This window comes from Trichomycterus rosablanca, chromosome 16 (assembly GCF_030014385.1).
Source record: "Trichomycterus rosablanca isolate fTriRos1 chromosome 16, fTriRos1.hap1, whole genome shotgun sequence".
In the NCBI taxonomy this organism is placed as follows: Eukaryota; Metazoa; Chordata; class Actinopteri; order Siluriformes; family Trichomycteridae; genus Trichomycterus; species Trichomycterus rosablanca.
In genome coordinates this window covers 15,984,247-16,008,712 of record NC_086003.1, presented here as the reverse complement: position 1 = coordinate 16,008,712, position 24,466 = coordinate 15,984,247, and the positions used below count along the sequence as shown (strand labels likewise).

General features: G+C 40.8%; 1 protein-coding gene across 1 annotated transcript in view; it reads left to right on the top strand.

Moving 5' to 3' along the window:
• Positions 1-494: 494 nt before the first annotated feature.
• Positions 495-24,466, top strand: part of LOC134330943 (gamma-aminobutyric acid receptor subunit alpha-3-like) — a 285,511-nt gene continuing 261,539 nt past the window's right edge. Inside the window, exon 1 of the mRNA XM_063012234.1 lies at positions 495-649. The gene's annotated coding sequence lies outside the window, so the exon portion shown is untranslated. The remainder of the gene's footprint in view (positions 650-24,466) is intronic.

Sequence of the window (24,466 nt, the reverse complement as noted above, 5' to 3'; positions counted from 1 at the left end):
CCTGACCATTGAAGAACAGCATGAAAGGGGGCTAACAAAGCATGCAGAGAAACAGATGATATATATATATATATATATTTGGGCAGAAAATAGCACATGTTCAAATCATTCAGTGACAGCAGTGTGAGTTCATTTATGAATTCTGTATACAAGGTACAGGTTTACCTGTTCTACTATGGGTCGTCTTCCAAACGTCTTTCTATTATGCATGAAGTGAACTATGCATAAAGCAAAATCTAGTGTTAGTGCTTAACAAGTGCACTTATTAACTGAGGATGAAGTTGTTTTGTTGGAAGCTGTTGTGTGTATCGAGTAGATCTGATAGCGTGCAGGAGCATTAATGTGCGCGCGCTAGAAGGAGGGGGCGGGTATGGAAGGATGGTTTGAAGAGACGCACGCTCGCGCGCTCGCGACACTACCGCTCTCTCCTCACTGCAGCGCGCACTCAGCTCCCCTCACCACAGCGGCGCTTATTTCTTTTATAAGCACTTCACTAACGGTCAAATTTATATTTCTTTTAAAATAAAGTGGAAGAAGAAAGCGAGTCGCCAACGGACAACGCGTCAGAAAGGAAAAAAAGGCGAAAAGAGGGGGGAAAAAAAGTAAAAGAGGACATTAAAAACAAGGTGCACCGTACATCTGTGCTGAGGTAATTTTACGTTTTTACGCTCCATATATTCAATATTTGGCAACCTAGCAAAATTGGTGTGTTCATTGAAATGGACGTTAAAGGAAAATAGCGCAGTGTTTAATTCACCAGAAAGGATGTGTTTGTGTGTGGAGGTCATATGTTTGTGCTGAAGGTTTAACAGGTCTCCATACGTTACTGCAGAAGTGCATGAGCTTGCTCAGGTATTACTTATATATCTTTGTTTTCGACAGAGAGTTTTGAATTAGCCTTGTATTTAATATTTTGGTACTTTTTTCGGTTGTTTTTATTTAAAATGTGTCCTAAGGGCAATGCGACACGTCGTAGTGATCAGTGTTCGGTCAGTTAAAAGTGCTGTAGATACAAACACCGGTTTCTGAGTTGTATTACTGTAATTGAACAGTTATAACAAATGTCATAGGAACAATAATATGCTTGAGGAAAACAAAACTTTTGAGGTAAATTTGCTTCTGTCTTGCTTAAGGGGTTTAAAATCATCTAGAATATCATTGTGCATGTATTAAGCAGGAATAGAACTCAGCAGTATAAGCTAAGGTTAATAAACAATGCCTGTTAATACTGTTAATAGTGTTTGACATTATATGTTCCCTTGTGCCATATTCCATACAGACACAATTACATCATTGGTCCAGTTTTTCCTGACATATTTCTCACAAATATATTACAAATTTTGAATCCTCCAGCATGACACAGCTGTTAAAAATAGCCAGAAATAACCACTTTCCTGTTTCCTCATTACAATCCCCAAAAAAGCATGTAAAATTAATGTTTAATTATGCTTAAGGGGAGAGAAGAGAGAGGAATTTGTCTATGTAATTGCTTTTGTATCAGGAAGGGGAAATACTCAACTACTAAGAATGAACATGATGGCATCAGTTAAAAGGCTGTGATTGATTAGAGGAAGAGCAGTTTGTGGAATGGTTGAGACACAATCACTGTTTCATTTGTGCCTGGCATTTTAATTTATTGTTAAGTGGTTTTAGGGAAATTACCAGTGACATTGCACATACAACCATGATCATTCCTATTAAACACATTCCTTTATCCTAATGCTGGGACAGGTGGCTTTTTACATTCTTTCATTTCTAATCATTTTTAGACTCGTCGGTGTAAAGCAGGTTCTCTATAAGTCTAGTATTCCTATTCTTTGAAGCATGCTGGAGTGGCTTTTGGTCACAGTTATAAACTGTTGCTTACAAGGTTCTCTACTATCAGTGCAAAGACTCGATTAACCTTAAACGAGTCAATTATTTTTTTGTTGAATTTTATTTTCAATAACCCTCAAATGACGGTTATATTACAATATTGGTAATGTGTATCAACATTGAAACAGATACTTCAATGTGGCTGGTTTTGAAGGGACTGTAGGTATGCAGTGTAACAGGTGTGGCTGTAAACAAACTCACTGAATATCGGTTGATACCGAATGTTTTGTACTGACAGATTACAATATTTTAATGTTTGATGGCAAGTATATTTATACTCGGTCGCCTTGTTTATTGTATAATTTTATACAATGATATACACCGATCAACCATAACATTAAAACCACCTCCTTGTTTCTACACTCACTGTCCATTTTATCAGCTCCACTTACCATATAGAAGCACTTTGTAGTTCTACAATGACTGTTTCTGAGCATGCTTTTTTAAAATTTTACTTTCACCCTGTTCTTCAATGGTCAGGACTACCACAGAACAGGTATTATTTAGGTGGTGGACGCTGCCCATGAGGCACTGTTGGCTGGATATTTTTGATTAGTGGACTATTCTCAGTCCAGCAAGGACAGTGAGTGGACTCGGTTTTTCAAAACTCCAACAGCGCTGCTGTGTCTGATCCACTCATACCAGCACAACACACACTAACACACCACCACCATGTCAGTGTCACTGCAGTGCTGAGAATGATCCACCACCCAAATAAGAGTCCTGACCATTGAAGAACAGCATGAAAGGGGGCTAACAATGCATGCAGAGAAACAGATGGACTACAGTCAGTAATTGTAGAACTACAAAATGCTTCTATATGGTAAGTGGAGCTGATAAAATGGACAGTGAGTGTAGAAACAAGGAGTTGGTTTTAATGTTATGGCTGATCGGTGTATATCATTGTACCACATATCCATGATGTAGGTAAAATAATTTGATATAGTTAAAATGCAATCACTAAATGCCCAGATATGGTAATATATAAAGAAGTAGATTGATTTTTAATTGGCTAGTGTAGAGTTAAAAGAGGTTAATCTATACCCTGAGCTTCAATTCATTAGTTATTTCTGCAATTTAAAGAGAATGCATGCATTTATTACACATTAGTGTGTAATTTTTGAAACAAATTAGAATTGGCTTAATGTTTCAATTACACAGTTGAGAACAGAGAATCAATTGTTGATGTGCTTTGATTTCTTTATGCATTTGGTGTAAAGCAGAACTGATGTAAGAGACACAAATCACTTAATTGTGTGGGTTTGTGTGTACGATTTTGTGTGTGCTTGCACATGAGCGGGTGAGGGCGTGTATTAAAAAGCTGGGAAAGCTTCCTGCCTTTTTTGTTGCTTTGTCTTTGACTTAAATTTGCTAATTCATTACATGATAATTTTTTTTCATTGTGTCATTAATACACCCAACACCCGTAGTCTCAGATGAATTGCTTCCAAAGGACCTTGAATACAGACAGAAAAAAAAACATGGGAAAAATCAATTGCCTGAGAAATGAAAGAACATTCTGCCAGGCTCATCTCACAGACTGCATGGAACTTAACATAGACACACAAAAAAAGCATGCAGAAAAAAACACACATTTCCGTTTCTCATACAAATAAACACACAGGAAACAGTCTGGAACAGATTAATGATTTGAAACCACAGGATTTCCAGTGAAGGCCAGGGGAATGGAAGCAGTGGCAGGTGAGAAAGGAGCTGGGTTAAATGATGGTTGGAGGTCTGCAGGCTCAAGGGAGCATTTACAGCCGGCCTGTGTTACAGTGCTACAAACTGAGCCTTTCCTGGGTTTTTAGCACCTCCGTGAGCCTGGTGAAACTCAGCACTCGTATAGTGAAAGTGAGAAAAACACTGCAATACTAAGCCGCTATTTTATGCACTTTATTTTAAACAGTTAGACACAGTGTAAGGGCGCATTCACATGAAGTGGCAAAAACGCTTCCGCGCCTTCTGTGCTGTTGTTTCCTATGGAGTGTGGACTCTTGCTGCGTTCGGCTTGTTGTTTTTTGCGCTTGCTGCGTCGCTCAAAGTTCAAGAACTTTGACCTAGTTTGCTGCTGACCTTTTCAAAGCGCCTCCAATGAGACGAACTGTTTGATATGACGTAGTAAAATTGATTTAGGCAATACGAAGAACGCTTAACATGAACAAAGCTTAATGTGACTTACTGTACAAAAACAACGAGCAAGGAATTTCATTAGTGGAGAGAACTTATAAGCGGTAATAATTAAGAAAGGTGTAGTGTTCCTGTGTCGTTCTTGTAGTACATTAAACCACGTTAAGCTTTTTTAACGATGTGCCTTTTAGACTCTCTGAAAAGCTGATTCTCACAGTTTCTCAGCAGCCTGATCTATAACACAAGTTTAAAAGTGAAACAGTGAGGATAATACAGCTAAACATAGATGTATGTGGATGCTTTCAGAATGTGGTGCACTTTTTTACCGCACCGCTAAAGCCAAGCGCTGAACAAAGCAACAGTTTGCGCCAAGGCTCGCGGTTTTGAGAAGTGTACAAATTATTTAAGTATTTTTACTAACTGCTTTATTTTGGTCAGGGTCACTTTATTTTTTATTTATTTATCTATTTATTTATTTTCTCCCCATTTTCCTCCCGATTTAGTGCACTCAATTTGGTCTTCCGCTGCTGAGAGATACCAGATTGCATCCAAGAAGAGTACGTCACTGTACACGCCTCCTTCGGTACGTGCACAGCCCTCCTCTTCTCGCCCCTGCATTCTGCACAGGCGTCTCTTCCGCCAATCAGGGTCCTTACACAAGCGTATGAAGACCCACCCGCCCACACATAGTCTGGCCCCCACCCTGCAGATACGGTGGCCAATTAGTATCTGCTGCAGGCACTGCCAATCATGCCCACCAGATGGCGCCCAGTCGATTGGAGACAACACAGAGTTTCGAACAGAGGAGTTCAGAAACTCGGTGCTGATGTGCTAGCGGAATACCCCGCTGCGCCACCTGGGAGCCCCGTCAGGGTCACTTTAAACCTGCAACCACTCTGAAACACTTGGTGCAAGGTCAGAACACACCCAATTACCAGGGTGCTAATCCATTGCAGGGCGACAACCATTTACGCACTTACACCCATCAGCCATAACTATAAAACCACCTCCTTGTTTTCACACTCACCGTCCATTTTATCAGCTCCACTTACCATATAGAAGCACTTTGTAATTCTACAATTACTGACTGTAGTTCATCTGTTTCTCTCCGTGCTCCGTGCTGCACCACCACAGAGCAGGTTTTATTTGGGTGGTGGATCATTCTCAGCACTGCAGTGACAATGATGGTGGTGGTGTGTTAGTGTGTGTTGTGCTGGTGTGAGTGGATCAGACACAGCAGATTTTGATATGTGTTTTGATGTGTGAATTTCAATCAGTTTTAAGAATGACCACCTTCTGCAAGAGTGCTGCTGCTTTCTGTAGGATTGAATGTAAAAGTACTGCCACTTGTAGAGATGCATGAGTACCGACACTGGTATCGGGTATTTGCCCGATACCACGCTCATTAACTCGTACTCGTACTCGCAAACGAGGCTCCGATACTAAACATCCGATACCGTGTCTATTGCTGCGTGAACTACACGATTTTTGCCCTGATTTTCGCTCGCCGGCTGGTTGGCGCTAGATTTGCCAGCTCGGGAGCAACTCGGTGTTCGTGCACATAATACATACGATGCAATTTTGCTGATTGAAAATATTACTTTAAAAAAATGATACAGTCCGACCCCATCTGAGCCGATTCTATCAGCACATTATATAAGTTCGTGGTTCACTTTGGTAAATCATAAGCGGTTCTTGCTTTTTGATGTAGATGAGAGCAGAAAACGTTACTTCACAGAGTCAAGCATAGACAAAAGTTCATCAATTACTAAGTTGGTTAGTTCAGGATAATCTGCTCTGACTGAGAGAAAACGTTTAGCTCCACAGACAGAACGACTCTGAGTCGGCTCCCGCTCTGTGGTAATAAGCAGTATAATTAAGCCTGAGCTTTTTAAGGTAAGCGAGTCACACAGAATGTTCTGTAGTAGTTGGTGTTTATTTACAACCGCAACATTCATTATAACAGTAAAAACGGAGAGATGACTGAGAAAAGAAACGTACGCTGCGCTTAAAATGAATTGACTCCTGAATCACTTATATCGATACTGTGAACAGAGCGTCTCCTCTCTTAAAGACACACACACGTACTATAACAGCGGTCATTGCTTTTGTCACCGGTTTATCTTCACTGATAGCTCTATTTTGAAGATTTTTTCAGACTGAACTGAATAACATTAAACGTGCTTGAGTGCGTGGTCAGTTAGACTAATGAAATATGTCTCCCGTGGGTGAAAAATGAATTGCTGTAGTTTTAGAAGTAAAAAAATCTCGTAATGCCACTCCCCCGGTCAGGCACTGGCGCCCCCCCCAGACAAGTACTCCCCCAGGTTGAAAACCCCTGTTCTAACATGTCAGATATCTGATCCAATAAGTATTGGTATCGGTATCGGCAAGTACAAAAATACATGTACTTGTACTCGTACTCGGTTGGGAAAAAATGGTATTGATGCATCCCTAGCCACTTGTGATGCCCTTTTATTAAACTAATCAAACAAAATAAAAAGCATTACATACTGAATACAAATACATACTGAAATAATTGTAATAAAAACAAGCATGGCAAATGTTATGCCTCAGTTAACATGCTTTATCTGTGAGATTGACTTTTAACTCAACACACTGTGAAAGATAAAAAAGGCAGCAACAACACCTGAGGCACCCTTTGTGTCAACCACCTGAGCCTATTTTACATGTCATATTATACTTTTATAAAGCTATGCCACAGTGTTTTTAAATAAGTATAAAGCACATTTAAAACTTACATTTAACTGACATCAACCAGTTAGGATGCAGCTCTTGAAATCCTTATGGCATCCAGAATAGTGCCTGTGCACAAAATAAACTTTATTACATGCCAAAATAAGATGCTTGGGTGGCGGAGTGGTAAATTATGCTTGCCCATTACTACAGGGATTCAGGGTACGAATCCCCAGCTGATCTATTAGCCAGTTATCAGATTGGCTATGTCTAGGGGGGATGACTGAGGCCCTGTGATGGAATGACGTCCTGTCTGGGGTGTGTTACTGCATTGTGTCCAGTGAATCCTTGGAAACTGAACCCCCTTAACCCTGTCCAGAATAAGGTGCCGGTAAAAACATGAAAAAAATTAAATAGGGGTATTTCAGTCCCGACTATTAATAGTTCAGGATTCATTTAAATACTTGACATCTGGTAAATCTTGAACGTTTTTGCTCTGTACATGTACACCGACCAGGCATAACATTATGACCACTGACAGGTGTAGCGAATATCCAAAAAATCCAACAGAAAGAGCTACTGTAGCTCAAATAGCTGATGAAGTTAATGCTGGATCTGATAGAAAGGTGTCAGAATACACAGTGCATCGCAGTCGCAGGGCTGTTTTGGCAGCGAAAGGGGTGTAAATGGATCGCTAGCTAATAGACTGTCGCTAGCAGTGGTGTTTACTAAGTTGCAATCATAGCAGTGTGACTTTTTCTTTTGATTGATTTATTGAATTCAAGTGTTTCATTTAGTCCCATTGCCACAGGTGTATAAAATCAAGCCCTCAGCCATGCAGTCTGCCTTTACAAACATTTTTGAAAGAATGTGTCTTGCTTAGAGCTCACACAATTTGAGCATGGTATTGTAATAGGATGCCACAGTTGCAACATGTCAGGTTCTTTTCTCCTGGATATTAGATGATTAGCTGTGAGTAGTATTACTGAGGGAAAGCATTTAGGAACCACAGCAACTTTGCCAAGAAGTGGCAGACCACATAAAGCGGAGTCAGCGAGTGCTTAGGTGCATAGTGCATAATAGTCACCTATGCTCTACTGACCCAATACCTGCAGGGGTCCAAACCTCCTCTGGCATTAACATCAGCACCGAAACTGTATGGTGGGAGCTTCATGGCATGGGATTCTATGCTTGTCTAGCTGCAGGCAAGGTATACATCACCAACGCAATGCAAAGCTTTGGAGTGGCGTAAAGCACACCTCCACTGGACTCTGGAGCACTGAAAAAGTGTTATGTGATGTGACAAATTATGCTTCTCTATCTGGCAGTCTGATGGACAAGTCTGGGTTTGGTTAATACCAGGAGAAAGTTACCTGTCTGTCTGCATTGTGCTTGTTTTTCAGGAGTTGGCCTATTTCTCTTAGTTCCAATGAAGGGGAATCTCAACAGTTAAGCATAGCAGGACATTTTGGGCAATTGTATGCTTCCGACGTTGTGTAAACAGTTTGGGAAAGGCCCTGTTCTGTTCCAGCGTGACTGTTCCCTAATGCACAAAACAAGGTCCATAAAGGCTTGGTTGGGTGAGTTTAGTGTGGAGGAACTTGAATAGGCTGCACCAAACCCTGACCTCAACCACACAGAACACTTTTGGTATGAACCTGAATGGAGATTGCAAGGCCAGGCCTTCTTGTCCAACATCAGTGTCTGACCTAACAATAGCTCTGCTGGATTGATTGATTGATTGATTGAGTACTTTATTAATCCCCGAAGGGAAATTGTGGTGTCGCAGCAGCAATAACAATTATGACAAAAAAAACATCACACAGTGACATTACAATGAGGTAAATAAAGAATCAAAAAATTAGTACAAATGTAAATACAAGTAAGATATAAAATCTAAAAATATAGATATAAAATCTAAGATAAATGGGCAAAAACAAATCCACAGACATGATACAGGACTCTAGACTAACTTTTTGCACTGGTTGCACTGGTGCGGCTAACTTTTTTTCTTATATATATATATTAGGGCTGTCAAACGATTAAAAATTTTAATCGCGATTAATCTCAGAATTTCGTATAGTTAATCGCGATTAATCACATTTTTAAAAAAAAGAAGAAAACAAGGATTTTTAAGTGAAATGTTACAATTAAAATGGTGAACACATTTTATGCTAAATGTACTTATGTTAAAAACTGCTGGGACAAGAGAAAACTGTAAGGTTGTTTTATTCACTCACATACTAGGCAGTAATACTATCCAGCAGAGACCCTTGACTTCGTATATACAGTGTATCACAAAAGTGAGTACACCCCTCACATTTCTGCAGATATTTAAGTATATCTTTTCATGGGACAACACTGACAAAATGACACTTTGACACAATGAAAAGTAGTCTGTGTGCAGCTTATATAACAGTGTAAATTTATTCTTCCCTCAAAATAACTCAATATACAGCTATTAATGTCTAAACCACCGGCAACAAAAGTGAGTACACCCCTAAGAGACTACACCCCTAAATGTCTAAATTGAGCACTGCTTGTCATTTTCCCTCCAAAATGTCATGTGACCTAGTGTTACTAGGTCTCAGGTGTGCATAGGGAGCAGGTGTGTTAAATTTAGTAGTACAGCTCTCACACTCTCTCATACTGGTCACTGAAAGTTCCAACATGGCACCTCATGGCAAAGAACTCTCTGAGGATCTTAAAAGACGAATTGTTGCGCTACATGAAGATGGCCAAGGCTACAAGAAGATTGCCAACACCCTGAAACTGAGCTGCTGCACAGTGGCCAAGATCATCCAGCGTTTTAAAAGAGCAGGGTCCACTCAGAACAGACCTCGCGTTGGTCGTCCAAAGAAGCTGAGTGCACGTGCTCAGCGTCACATCCAACTGCTGTCTTTGAAAGATAGGCGCAGGAGTGCTGTCAGCATTGCTGCAGAGATTGAAAAGGTGGGGGGTCAGCCTGTCAGTGCTCAGACCATACGCCGCACACTACATCAAATTGGTCTGCATGGCTGTCACCCCAGAAGGAAGCCTCTTCTGAAGTCTCTACACAAGAAAGCCCGCAAACAGTTTGCTGAAGACATGTCAACAAAGGACATGGATTACTGGAACCATGTCCTATGGTCTGATGAGACCAAGATTAATTTGTTTGGTTCAGGTGGTCTCAAGCATGTGTGGTGGCAATCAGGTGAGGAGTACAAAGATGAGTGTGTCATGCCTACAGTCAAGCATGGTGGTGGGAATGCCATGGTCTGGGGCTGCATGAGTGCAGCAGGTGTTGGGGAGTTACATTTCATTGAGGGACACATGAACTCCAATATGTACTGTGAAATACTGAGCAGAGCATGATCCCCTCCCTCCGGAAACTGGGTTGCAGGGCAGTGTTCCAGCATGATAATGACCCCAAACACACCTCTAAGACGACCACTGCTTTATTGAAGAGGCTGAGGGTAAAGGTGATGGACTGGCCAAGCATGTCTCCAGACCTAAACCCAATAGAACATCTTTGGGGCATCCTCAAGCGGAAGGTGAAGGAGCGCAAAGTCTCGAATATCCGCCAGCTCCGTGATGTCGTCATGGAGGAGTGGAAAAGCATTCCAGTGGCAACCTGTGAAGCTCTGGTAAACTCCATGCCCAGGAGAGTTAAGGCAGTTCTGGGAAATAATGGTGGCCACACAAAATATTGACACTTCAGGAACTTTCACTAAGGGGTGTACTCACTTTTGTTGCCGGTGGTTTAGACATTAATGGCTGTATATTGAGTTATTTTGAGGGAAGAATAAATGTACACTGTTATATAAGCTGCACACAGACTACTTTTCATTGTGTCAAAGTGTCATTTTGTCAGTGTTGTCCCATGAAAAGATATACTTAAATATCTGCAGAAATGTGAGGGGTGTACTTACTTTTGTGATACACTGTATGTCAGATTGTAGGTTAGAATTTCTCCATCAGCAAACATTGTAGATCAGCGGTGCTTTAGGTGGGATAAGGCGTAGTTATTGTAACAGACTTTTCTGTGGTTGTATCGTGACAATGGTTTGATGGACGTTTCTACACAAAGTGAGTGTGTTTTGACCCTTTGGGGCTTCCATAGTTCATGGAATAGCATGCTTGGCTAACGCGATGACTCTAGCTGTCCGCTATTCGGTACCGTAACAGAAGAAGTAATAAATGTTATGATCCCGACAACTTGTGAATATAGCGTGTATTTATTTCTTTATTAAGCAAGTGCATCACTACGACGCTCGGTTACATTATGTTAACAAATCGCAAATGAAAAACGGTGGCAAGTCTCAACATGAACTACGGATGACTCGCAGGGCCAAATAGAATTTGCGTTAACGGCACTATTTTTTAAAATCGCGTTAAATTGAGATCGCGTTAACGTGTTATTATCGCGCTAACTTCGACAGCCCTAATATATATATATGTCTAGTAACGTTAAGCAGGTTACACAGATTCCCAAAATCTCTTGCTGTGTACTCACTGTATATTTTGATTACATGTATTCTGATATTTCATTTTCTTTTAGTTATTTTTATATTTTACTTAACGAAAATATTGTCGTGTCTTTACTTTCGCTATCGCCGCACTTTACCGCTAGCATTAGCCACTTGCTACTAGAGGGTCGGCTCACCTAGTCACTGTCCGGGGGGGCGGATGCTACAGGTCTTTTGCTTCGTGCGGTGGTGGAGGTGTGGGAATAAAAGCACACGACCAGGTAGAGTCACTTTAACTGTTTAGTCAGGACTTCAGTGAGAGTAACAACACTTTAGACTGCCTAGCTCCAGCACCCGAACTTCAATTCTGGGGCCATACGGCGAGTCTCATATCCAAAACGAACTAACTGCAGAACGTCCGAACGCACATGTATAAACCTGGTGCTGCATTCTGATTGGCTGAGCTGAATGTCACTCACATATCGCCGCTACAATATTGTCCCGCCCTTTACTATCTCTGATTGGTTTAGACCGCGATATGGGCCTGATGTGTGTCTGTTTTTGAACCACAGGGAGACTTTCAGAGTCGCGGAGACTTTTTTTTTTTTTCCTCGAACGGCTGGTCACACCGGTGAGACCTCAAATTTTTTTTTGTCGCACCATTGAGAAATTAGGTCGCATGTGCGACTCTAGAGCCCCATGATACAACATTTTGTAGAAAGCCTTTCCAGAACAGTGGAATAGAATGCCTTTATTTGTCACATATACATATACACATGTACAGTACAATTAAATTCTTTTTCTGCGAATCCCAGCTTGTTTGGAAGCTGTGGTCTGAGCACAGGGTCAGTCATTGTACTGCGCCCCTGGAGCCGAAAGGGTTAAAGGCCTTGCTCAAGTGCCCAACACTGGCTGCATGGTAGAGCAAAGATTCAACCTTTGACTTAATAGCCCAAAGCTTTACCCACTAGGTTACCACTGTCACCCTGAATTAGAGAAGCTGTTATACAGTAGCTGTGAAGGGAAGGGTTTAGAATAAATTTATAATGGGATATCATAAAAGCTCATGCAGGTGTAATGTATAGGTAATGTATAGGTGTCCAAATACTGTTGTATTTTGTATAGTTCATATTATTTTATATAATTGATTTAATACACATTTTAGCAATTGGTGTGGCTGAAACATCTGAACTTAATAATTAGAATGGGTGTTCACATACTTTTGGACATGTGGTGTAGTTAGATTAGGTGAATGTTAAATGACACTAAACTATACAAGACATTATTAGTTAACATGAATTTGGGTGGTACGGTGGCTCAGTGGTAGCGCTGTCGCCTCACAACAAGAAGGTCATGGGTTCGATTCCCAGGTGGAGCGGTCTGGGTCCTTTCTGTGTGGAGTTTGCATGTTGAGTAGACAGTTAATCAAAGACAAATTTGAGACCATTTTCCTTGCACGTATCTATTTAAAATACTGTTTTATTTGTTTTCATTCATGGATCATTGACAGTGTTAGCAATATCACTGACAATTCTTTCAAGTGGCTAAGAAAACAATCTGGCAGTATTGTTTTGAAAGTTCCCGTGACATTCTGTATTAAGCATTGCTATCAATTTATAAAATGCTTTGTTTTTATAGTGCTCTAAAAAACAAAATGCTTTTTTAATATACCCATGGGTTTTCACCCATAATTGCATATTTTCTCTTATTTCAGCTCACTACAAATGAGTTGTGTACATCATTTTTGTACACCTCATTTATCATCTGTGCACTTCAAAGAGAAACAGATAAATAAGAGGACAACATTTCTGCTTCTGTGAATGGTTTTGTTTCTCTTCTTGGGCATAGTACGTTGTCTATATTCTCCTGTATATCTGAATGATTTCCTTATTGTGACTTTGTACTTTGTATAGACTTTGTATAGACTTTCTTTACACTTACACTTATCCAACACTTAGGACAGTCAATTCGTTTTCTTCGAAAGTTATCCCTCCAAAAAAAACAAATTCCCAAATGACTCCACAGTCTGGCAAAATCTGATGTGGAATTTGCAATCTGTGCATAAAAACAGGTAGAATTAGATGAAGCATCTGTATGGCTGTTTATACTGTCATGTTTATGCAGTTGGTAGACTGGGGTGAGGACTGGCCAGGTCATGTCTGTCTTTGAAATGCAAATTAATAGTAAAAGGCTTTAAGAACAAAGAATCTGTTTTCTTTCCTTCACATGGTGAAAGATCATGTGAAACACTTGCTACACTTGTTTTGCTTCATTGTTTCACATTTTACACTTAGCAAGCACAGCAATTTTCTACCTGTTTTTATTTGAAGTTAGAATAACAAGTACACAGAACAGATAGCTGGCATGAGTGCACTTTAAGGGAGTTCTGGAAAGGTTGGAAGCTTTATGCTTGGCATGTGATAAACTGCATAAGGTTTTTAAAAATAATGTATGTAAAGAACTTTGATCAGCCAGTAGGGTGTCACGGGGGCTCAGTGGGTAGCACTGTCGCCTCTCAGCAAGAAGGTCCTAGGTTCAATTCTGCATCCTTTCTGTGTGGAGTTTTTTTAAATATTATATTTAAGCAATAGAACACTTGAGGTTGTGTGTTATCACGAATAACATCACGGCTGTGATTCGGTCGCAGGCACGAGCCGAAGGCGAGTGCCGTAGATCATCACAGCCGTGATGTTATTCGTGATAACACACAACCTCAAGTGTTCTATTGCTTTTATACAACAGTTTTCACAAAATAAAGAAAGAAAATAAATCAAAGAAGCCCTAAATTTAATAATAAATATGCTTTACTATTGACAATACCTTCCGCCAAAAAAGTAGTTCCACAACCAATATAAAGTTTAACACTACAAAGCAGACATTCCAAGTTGCAAAAACTCATTCCAGGGAGGTGAGAACAACAACAAGAAAAAGGTAAGAATCTCCGAAGGGAAAAAAAGAAATAAAAAAACCTCTTGCACACACCAGAGGATATACGGGTGATAACAGAACTCTTAGAAGCTGCTAACTGGGCTATTATGCCAACTGTTCGCGTTACAAACACATTACAGTTCCCTACATAGTGCACTAGAATGTGTATCAAATCACGGATTTATGTTCCCTACATAGTGCACTAGAATGTGTATCAAATCACGGATTTATGTTCGCTACACAGTGCACTAGATAGTGAATTAGACAATTGGTTATGTTCCCTATACAGTGCGATAGATTGTATATCAGATCACGGATTTAAAACGTGATCGGGAGCTGTGTCGCCTGCGTGCATTATTAAGTATTATTGGAAAGAAATACAGGAGATAAACTGTTCAGTAGAGCTTTGTTTTATTGCATCCTTAAACTGAACCCACGCATGCGTATACGGCATCAAGCATAACTCCGTATTCTGTGTTAACCCTTTAACGTCTTAAAGGCATATTACAACAGTGTGCATGCAGCTTGTCATTACTGGCCGTTATAATACCGATTGTGGTGTGAAAAGCCCGTGCTGTTGTCACGAATATCAGCACGGTTAGAAGGCTTCTCAACCAATCAGATTGTACGGTCGGAACTAACTGTTGTATAATTATGCATTTTCTCCCAATTTAGCATAGTCAGTTTGTCTTCCGCTGATCCCTGATCGCAGTATATTTCTGCTCACGCCTCTTCCGACCCGCGCGCAGCCTTTTGCGGAACCCTTTTTCACCTATGCACTCTGCACAGGCACCTCTCTATCTGCCAGTTAGGGTCATTACGGCGCTTGAAGACCCCACCCACATAGTCCGGTCATCCCGCCCTTGCAGAACTGTGTCTGCTGCAGGCACTGCCAATTATGCCCGCTAGATGGCACCCAGCCGACCGATGGCAACGGCGAGTTTCGAACTGAGGAGTTCAGAATCTCAGCGCTGGCGTGCTAGCGGAATATCCCGCTGCGCCACCTGGGCGCCCCTTGTGTAGTTTGCATGTTCTCCCCGTGTCTTCGTGGGTTTCCTCCGGGAGCTCCGGTCTCCTCCCACAGTCCAAACACGTGCAAGTGATGTGAACTGGAGATAGGAAATTGTCCGTGACTATGTTTGACATTAAAGACTTGGGCTGATGAATGTTGTGTTAGGAGTAACTACCTGTCCTGTCATGAATGTAATCAAAGGGCGTAAAGCATGATGTTAAAATCCTAATAAATAAATGAAATATTGAGCCAGTAAGTGTGTTTGTGCACATAATTAGACTATTGCAAATCATCTGATTATGGCAATAATGTGATTACATAATTAACATGCACTTTAATTCTTGAAAACCACTGACTTTACATGAATGAGTTTTTTTCAATCAGATGAAATTAATTCTGATTGTAGATTAAGACTGAGGTGTTTATATGTACACTCTACTCAACTATCTAAAAATCTCCATTTACATGCACACTATAAGTAATCTGATCCAAATCCGATGCTCATGTGTCAGGTATCACTTAGTGTGCACCTTACCATAAGAGGAGCATCATGTGAGTCAGAGTAAGAGGAGAAGCAGTATGTTATGAGTTTTCTGTTTGTGTTTGTTTGTTTAATTGCTTTTAAATGATGGCAGACCTAGGGAAATGTACTTCACATTCACTTATTAAAGAAGGAGCATTCATGAAGCATTGTGGCTTTTAGCTTTCAACCCACTGATTTCAGACACTGTTATCTGTTTCATAATTTGCTCCATAGTTTGTGTGAACCCACGGTCTTTTATTTGCACAAATACTTGCCTAAACAACTCGTTTTTGCATGCTTTATGGCCGTTCATGCATAGTCAATTTGTTTTCCTCTGCTGTGGATCCCTGATTGCATTAGAGGAGGGTATATTTCTGCTCACGTGCCCTCCGACTCATGCGCAGTCCTAGCGGACCCCTTCTTTATGCTCGTGTTCCTGCACAGGCGCCTCTATCCGCTAACCAGGGTCCTTGCACAGCGTTTGAAGACCCCATCCACTTAGTCTGGTCATTTCCCCACCCAGCAGACACGGTGGCCAATTTGTGTCTGCTTGCAGGCACTGTCAATTGTGCCCGCTAGATGGCGCCCAGCCAACCGGTAGCACATCCGAGACTCAAACCGGGCTGTTCAGAATCTTGGCGCTGGTGTGCTTAGCGGAATATCCCGGCATGTTGTCTTTTGTAAATGCACGCGCAAAATGGAAATAAGCTTTCCGACTGGAAAAGTAATCTGATACTGGTGTTTACACGGCCATTATTGTTTAATGGACTATGCCACCTTGTTCAATCGGAAATTGTATTTGGAATGGCCTCAGTCAAGACTAGTCTGTTCTGATTAAGGTGTATACCTGGACGCATTCTATTTCGATTGAGCTATCAGTCTGATTATTAATGGTTTATTAGGCTGCGTGTAAATGTGGCTGGTGTGATGAGCAGTAGTAAAGCATTGAGGTAGTATTGTATGTGATGTATTTTACAGAACAGGTAAATCTGATGTAAAAATGTGGTTGAATCATGATAATATATGTTACACATGTATACCAGCCATACTTAAATTGTGCTATTTTCTTTTAACCAATAAGCAACAGACATATAGCAACACATTAGAATATATCAAACTGATCACATAGTTTCATATCGGCTCGGTGGGTAGCACTGTCGCCTCACAGCAAGAAGGTCCTTGGTTCGATCCCTAGGTGGGGCGGTCTGGGTCCTTTCTGTGTTGATTTTGCATGTTCTCCCTGTGTCTGAGTGGGTTTTCTCAAGGAGCTCCTGTTTCCTCCCACAGTCCAAAGACATGCAGTCAGGTGAATTGGAGATACAAAATTGTCCAGGACTGTGTTCGATATAAACTTGTGAACTAATGAATCTTGTGTAATGAGTAACTACCGTTCCTGTCATTAATGTAACCAAAGTGTAAAACATGATGTTAAAAATCCCAATAAAACAAACATAGTTTCATATCAACAAATGACACATTTTACTAATTAAAAAACAGAGAAATATGCAAACACCATAAGAAGAACCAGTTCAGAATTCAAAATGTAGAAAAATAAAATCCTGTTAGGGTTAGAAACTCAGAATGCGGCTGTCCACATAACTGACTCATGGGCAATGAGAGTTGGTAATGCTTAGTTCCCACTACACAATTTTAGCCCAGATTTTCCGCTTGATGACATGTTGTGGAAGTCACCGACCAATGTGCCAGCTTGGAGGCAAATACTGCCGGATGCACATTATGGCCTGAGGACCAACTCTAGAAAGGTTTATAGCAGTGTTAGCTCAGTGGTTAAGCTACTGGAATATTGATAGGAAGGTTATTGATTTAGTCCCCAGCAGTTTTGCAGTCATGAGTCGCTTTAGATAAAAACATCTACTAAACGCCATAAATTTAGATGTTTAAGGTAGAGCCAAGCCTTTTCTAATTCAAACGCAATGCTGAAATGCTGGAATTACCTGCATTTTTTTATCTTATAACTTGCATTTCCCTGTCTTCAGTTTTGGAGTATACAGTACATCATATAGTATAATGTATGGTCTTATGTCCTGTATAGTTCTTGTATATAGATTAGGGTGTTTAAAGTGTCTTTTATTATCTTTATTCCTTTTACCTCAGTAACTGTGCATTCCCATAGAGACTCAGATGCTTAGCTTTGTTCGGTGCTGAGATCCTTATCCTCATAGCAGGGCATGCTTAAGGGTGCTTAGGGCATCTGGATCTCTCTATATTAGTAAATCAAGTCGGTTGCTTTTCTGTGTGTGAGCCATAGATTCTACAATGGCTTGTTTTTTTTTTTCTGATGATGCAGTGTTAGTTATGTCTAAACTTTGTTTAGTCAATTCAGATTTTGACTGTTGGTCTTTAGTTGATTTCTATAATAAATAATAATGCATTTTATTTATAGGCGCCTTTCAAAGCACTCAAGGGCACCTTACATCTTACAGAGCAGTTAAACAACAATACACAGACAATACAAGACATACAATTAACACTGAACAATCAAGTGAATTAATGGTAGGCTAGTTTGAATAAGTGAGTCTTTAGGTGGGATTTGAAGGTGGGGAAGGAATAAATAGTTCGAATTTCAAGCAAACTATCGAACTATCTGAATTAGGGATGCATCAATACATGTATTTTTGTACTTGCCGATACCGATACCGATACCAATACCTATTGGATCAGATATCTGACATGCTAGAAAACTCGATCCGGTCGGCGAGCGCTCGGCGAGCCGGTCGGATCGAGTTGTTGGATAGTTCACACTTAGCGATCGAGAGCCGAGATTTGATCGCCGAGTGAACGCCGTGTTGCCCCCGAGCCGGCAAATCTAGCGCCGACCAGTCGCCGAGCGAAAATCAGGGCAAAAATCGTGTAGTGTGAACTAGGCATAACGCAGCAACGTGCACTAGGCACACGGTATCGGATGTTTAGTATCGGAGCCTCGTTTGCGAGTACGAGTACAAGTTAATGAGCGCGGTATCGGGCAAATACCCGATACCAGTATCGGTACTCATGCATCTCTAATCTGAACTTATCTCTAGGATAATTAAAGCAAACAGGATCAATTATTCTTACTTAAATTTGAAGTGCCGCATCAAAGATTTCAATTTTTAATGTTGAATTTTTTTTTTTTTTTAACTTGAAACTTGGTTTTACTTTATTATTACAGATGAATTAGTGTTCAGATTCACAACACAATAAACTACATACCCGCTAGGAGTCTGCATATTTTGTAAATGCACTGTTTTTAATTATAGTAACAACATAATTTACTTTGTATTTACACGTTATGCTTTATTACTTTATTTTTTTATTTTTTTTTTAGAACTGCTTGGTCAGAGCCAGTGTTCTTTCCTCAAACATGCTCAGTTATCGAAAACTGATAGTGATTAGCAGAATAAACTGATTTCTGGGCAAGAATTCAGGTATATAATTCACATTTTCTATAATGTGCATACAGCCTTAATCGGATTAAGATAAACATATGCTGTCTACATGATCATTGAAATAATCCGATTATTTCCAGAACCCGATTTTAAACAGATTATAAGTGTGCATGGACATTTTAGGCCCAAAACGCTTGTCTATGTGAAGGTGAGTTTCGGGTATCCACTTTCTGTTGCTGAGGTGTTTAATTGTTTATTTTTTAATGCATTTTCTTCATTTTTCTCCCGATTTTTAGCATGTCCAATCTTTACCCAATTGCGTTACGCTTCCCCTCTACTGATGCTGACCCCCGATTGAGAGCGAACTGACACGCCCCCTCCGACACGTGTACAGTAGCCGACTGCATCTTTTCACATGCACGAGGCGAGAGCCACACCCTGATCACTGCATTATTCCTCTACTCTGTGCAGATGCCATCAATCAGCCAGTAGAGGTCGTAGTTGCATCAGTTATAAGGGTCCCTACCAGGCACTTCCCTCCCTGGATGAACAACATGTTCATTTGTTCATATAGCCGCCCAGCCCAGACGGATGGCAGAGCTGAGATTCACTACGATATATTTGAAATTGCTGCTGGTGTGCTAGCGTATTTTACCTAAGCGGCCTGTGTTTAATTTTAAATAATATTTGTTTTTTGTCTTTTTTATATTTTTGTTTATGCATTTTCTCCCCTTTTCCTCCCTTTTAGCACGTCAAATTGCCCGATTGTGTCATGCTTCCTCTCCAACAATGCCGAACCCTGCTCTAATTGAGGAGAACAAAGCTAACCCACGCCCTCTCCGACATGTGGGCAGCATGCCGTATGCATCTTATCACCAACACTTTAACGAGTGCAGTGCAGCTCAGCGTTGTGTACGGAGGGACACACCCTGACAGCACTCTTTTCCTGTCTCTGTGCAGGCACCATCAATCAGCCAGCAGAGGACGTAATTGCACCAGTCATGAGAGAGAGACCCCATCCGGCTTAATCCCGCCCATATCTGAACAACAGGCCAATCGTTGTTCATATGGCCGCTCATCCTTAGCCGGCAGGCAGAGCTGAGATTCGATACGATGTATTCGAGATCCCAGCTCTGGTTCCAGCGGGTGTTTTTACCGCCGCGCCACCTGAGCGGCCGTCTTAAATAATATTTGTTAACTTGTTGCACAGCTAGAAGGTCCTGGGTTTGATTCCCAGGTGGAGCAGTCTGTTTGCATGTTCTTCCTGTGTCTGCGTGGATTTCTTCCGGGAGCTCTGGTTTCCTCCCACAGTCCAAAGACAAGCAAGTGATGTGAATTGGAGATACAATAATGACTGTGATTGACATTAAAAACTTGACCTGATGAATCTTGTGTAACCAGTAATTACCTGTAGTGTCATGAATGTAACCAAAGTGTGTAAAACACAACGTTAAAATCCTCATAAATAAATTCAATTGTTTGTCAGTTATGGATAGAAAACAAAGTTGTCTGTACATGTAAGCATTCCATTTGGTTTAAGTGAACCAAGGCCACAGTGTCAGAGCTCTCCTGTAGCTTAACTTGATCCTCTTCCAGGCTGAGTTCAGAGCTTTCTGACTGCTGGCTCTCAGGCATTAATGACCTCGATTCCTTCATGAAAACGCCCGGTCTCTCATGCACTCTATCCACACCAGGCTCATGGAGCACCATGTGATGATTAGTCAGATCTCACCCAGTTCTCCCCCTCTCCCGTTTTCAGTCTTGCGGATGCTGTTTTATCAGCCCTGTGTGAGGTACTTATTTATCCTGTCAGTGCAAGCTTATGAGCCAAGTCAACTCTTTAATTGCCGCTCGTTCTTTATTAATCATCACCATATTCATTATTTTAATTAGAGTGAGTGATGATTGGAGGGAAAGCAGAGTAAGGGAACTAACAGTCTAGATAGGTGTAAAGTAAAGTGGAAAGGAAGGGTGACAGGTTGCATAATATTGGAAGATAAATAAATAAAAACACTTAAAAGATTATTTTAGAATGGTTAAAGTAAAGGGATCATACATAATAACCATTAGGGATGTTTTAAGCTGCTGCATGCATAATATGTTTTTGGCCACAGTGTAAACAAAAACTACCCAACTTTAAAATAAAGTGGAAAAGTGGTAGCTTAGTGGTTAAGGTATTGGAGTAGTAATCAGAACGTTGCTGGTTCACGCCCCAACACCACCAAGTTACCACTGTTGGGCCCCTAAACAAGGTCCTTAGCCTCCCCGTTGCTGGCATAGTATTAGTTATAACTGTTGTATAAATTGCTGCAAATTGCTGGAAATGTAAAATACACCAATAATAGGCATCATGTTAGGTGTGTGTTTGCAGTATTGGCATGGGTAGCACTGTCGCCTTACAGCAAAAGGTGGGCCCTGGGTTCGATTCCCAGGTTGAGCGGTCTGGGTCTTTTCTGTGTGGAGTTTGCATGTTTTCCCGTGTCTGCATGGGTTTCCTCCGGAAGCTCCGGTTTCCTTCCACAGTCCAAAGACATGCAAGTGAGGTGAATTGAAGATACTAAATTGCCCATGACTGAGTTTGACATTAAACTTGTGAACTGATGAATCTTGTGTAATGAGTAACTACCTGTCCTGTCATGAATGTAACCAAAGTGTAAAACATGACGTTAAAATCCTAATAAATGAATTAATTTTTAACAGTATTGGCATGCATTAGGTCAGCCTACACAAGTGGTAATTGGCTTTACCTGTGGTATTTACAATTTAACCAATCAAAAAAAAAAAAAAAAAAACCAAACATTTGCACAAACTTTGTATTCTGGTTGGCCCTCTGGTTGACCATCTATCACTAACTTCAGTTGTGTCAGTTGTAAAAGCCTTGTGCAAAGACAGACCAATTCCCCCACCACCTATCCAACCCTAACCAGTATCTATCCTTTTCTAAACACTGTACTGGTGTTTCTGACAGAGTGCTGTGATGTTCTGATACATTTACATTTTCGGCATTTAGCAGACGCTTTCATCCAAAGTGACTTACAGTTGTGACAGTATACAATCTAAGCAATTGAGGGTTAAGGGCCTTGCTTAAGGGCCCAACAGTTGCAGCCTGGCAGAGGTGAGGCTTGACCCAAGCACCTTCTGATTACTAGTCCAGTACCTTAACCACTAGGCTACAACTGCCCTGACATTAAATATGATATTGATATGTAAGGGATCTTCAAAAAGTTTCTGCACTTTTTATATTTACGTTGGAAACGGTGAGGGTGGGAGGAGTAGTAATTGGTCGTGTCTGAGAGACTGAGAGAGAGCTTATAGTCCGGATTTAGCTCCATCTGATATCCACCTTTTTGGACGCTCAAAGAGGCTTTAAGGGGAAGAAGATTCATTTATGGTGGCCTTGGCCACCCCCTGGCCACCCCTGGCTCCGCCCGTGACTGTGGATGCTCCTTCACTCACAGCTGTTGAACTCATTTTGCCGCTAATATCCACCGTGTTGTAGGTAGCGTAGTGTAATCGGAGCGGTAACGCTGAGCACTGGCTTCGTGCCTGTGGCGTACGTCATCACGCACTGACGTAATTAGGGCTGGACGATATCGATATGAATAATACAAATGTCAGAAAAACTGCCAAAAACGTGCTTAAATTGGTCAAAAACTCTGTTATATGGGTTCTGGTTTCATTCTGTGTGTTGCAGTATCATGTCCCCCTGTTCCTGGTATGATGCCCTACTTTTGGGTGTACAGTGATCCCTCACTTATCGCGGGTGTTACGTTCCAGGACCACCCGCGATAAGTGAAAATCCGCGAAGTAGCGACGCTATATCTATTTTAATATTTATACATTATTTTAAGTTTTTATATACCCTCCCCACTCACTTATAGACTACATAACACTTTCCCATTCCCTTAATAACCTTTCCCACTGTACCTGTTTCTTTTAAAACACTCCTTAAATGTTCATACATACTGTACACTAAAAGTGTTTTAAACTCTTAAACCTAGATACGTAATTTTTAAAATTTGATATGGGTACTCACCATTGAAGAAGATACGTCCTAGAGGTTCAGTAGATTGATGACGATGAATGCCAACAAGACGATGGAAATGACGATGACGATGAATGCCAACAAGACGATGGAAATGATATTTAAGTGAAAACCCGCGAAACAGTGATTCCACGAAAAGCGAACCGCGAAGTAGCGAAGTAGCGAGGACCACTGTATTGTCCTCCTTTTTGTGACTATGAATGTGGCCACCCTAGGCTAGTGGCTGTTGATCCAGTAGTGTTTTGGTCACTCACTCATTTACCTATGGCAGTGAGTGCCATGTAGAATTACATCAAGCCTAGCATAATAAGCTTTTTATTTTTTCTCATTTTCCCTGTGAAAAACTAAAATATAGCCTATAACCTTAACAGAATTTTAAAGATATTCCTTTGCAATACTTCATCATTTGACTGCAAACTTGTGTGTACTGGTGAGACTCAACTGAACCCCAGAACATGCTAGCATGAATGCATGGAAAACAAATTTAAATTTTCTTTCAAGAATATGATACATTCTGACCAACACTATGAAGCCAAATCAGCATTGAAAATTGACTTTACTTTTAATAGCCTTCTACAATGTTGGGGCTTCTTAAAACTGAATATTCTCTTTTCAATAGAAGTATTATTTAACTGCTATTAAATTGTTTTTTAGAAAAAAAACCCTGCCCAATTTAGAGGAAAACCGCCCAATCTGGCAACACTGGAACGCGAATATCCCGTCGTCGAGCACCACAACTAATAAGAAGTAGTAGTAATAACTGGTATTAGTACTCAGTAGTATTAGTACTCAGTAGTAGTATTTCTTCTGTAATTGTGTTGGTGGTTGACATTTATGTTGAGTGTGTAACTGCACTGTTTTGGTGGAGAACTACTCGCTTGAGGTGCGCTGTTGAATTGCGTCCCTGTGGGAACACCTGCGAGCAGAAATGCTTCCGCAAAAAAAGTAACACCGGCAAAGCGGCCACCCCCTGGCTCCGCCCCTGTCTGTGGATGCTCGTTCACTCACAGCCGTTGAACTCATTCTGCCGCTAATATCCACCGTGTTGTAGGTAGCGTAGTGTAATCAGAGCGGTAACGCTGAGCACTGGCTTCGTGCCTGTGGCGTACGTCATCACGCACTGACTTAATGTATATCGATCGAATTTGTTTAAAAATCATATCACCGTTATTGAAACATTTTCTATCGTGATATATATCGATATCGAATTATTGTCCAGCACTAGACGTAATGTATATCGATCGAATTTGTTTTAAAATCATATCACCGTTATTGAAACATTTTCTCTCACGACATATATCGATATTGAATCATTGTCCAGCACTATTTTCTCCTATAATGCAATTGCTCCTTTCTCTCCATGCTTACGGCCTTGGCATATGTGCTTATTGAACCAACTTTTGCCCCCACAACAATGCAGTG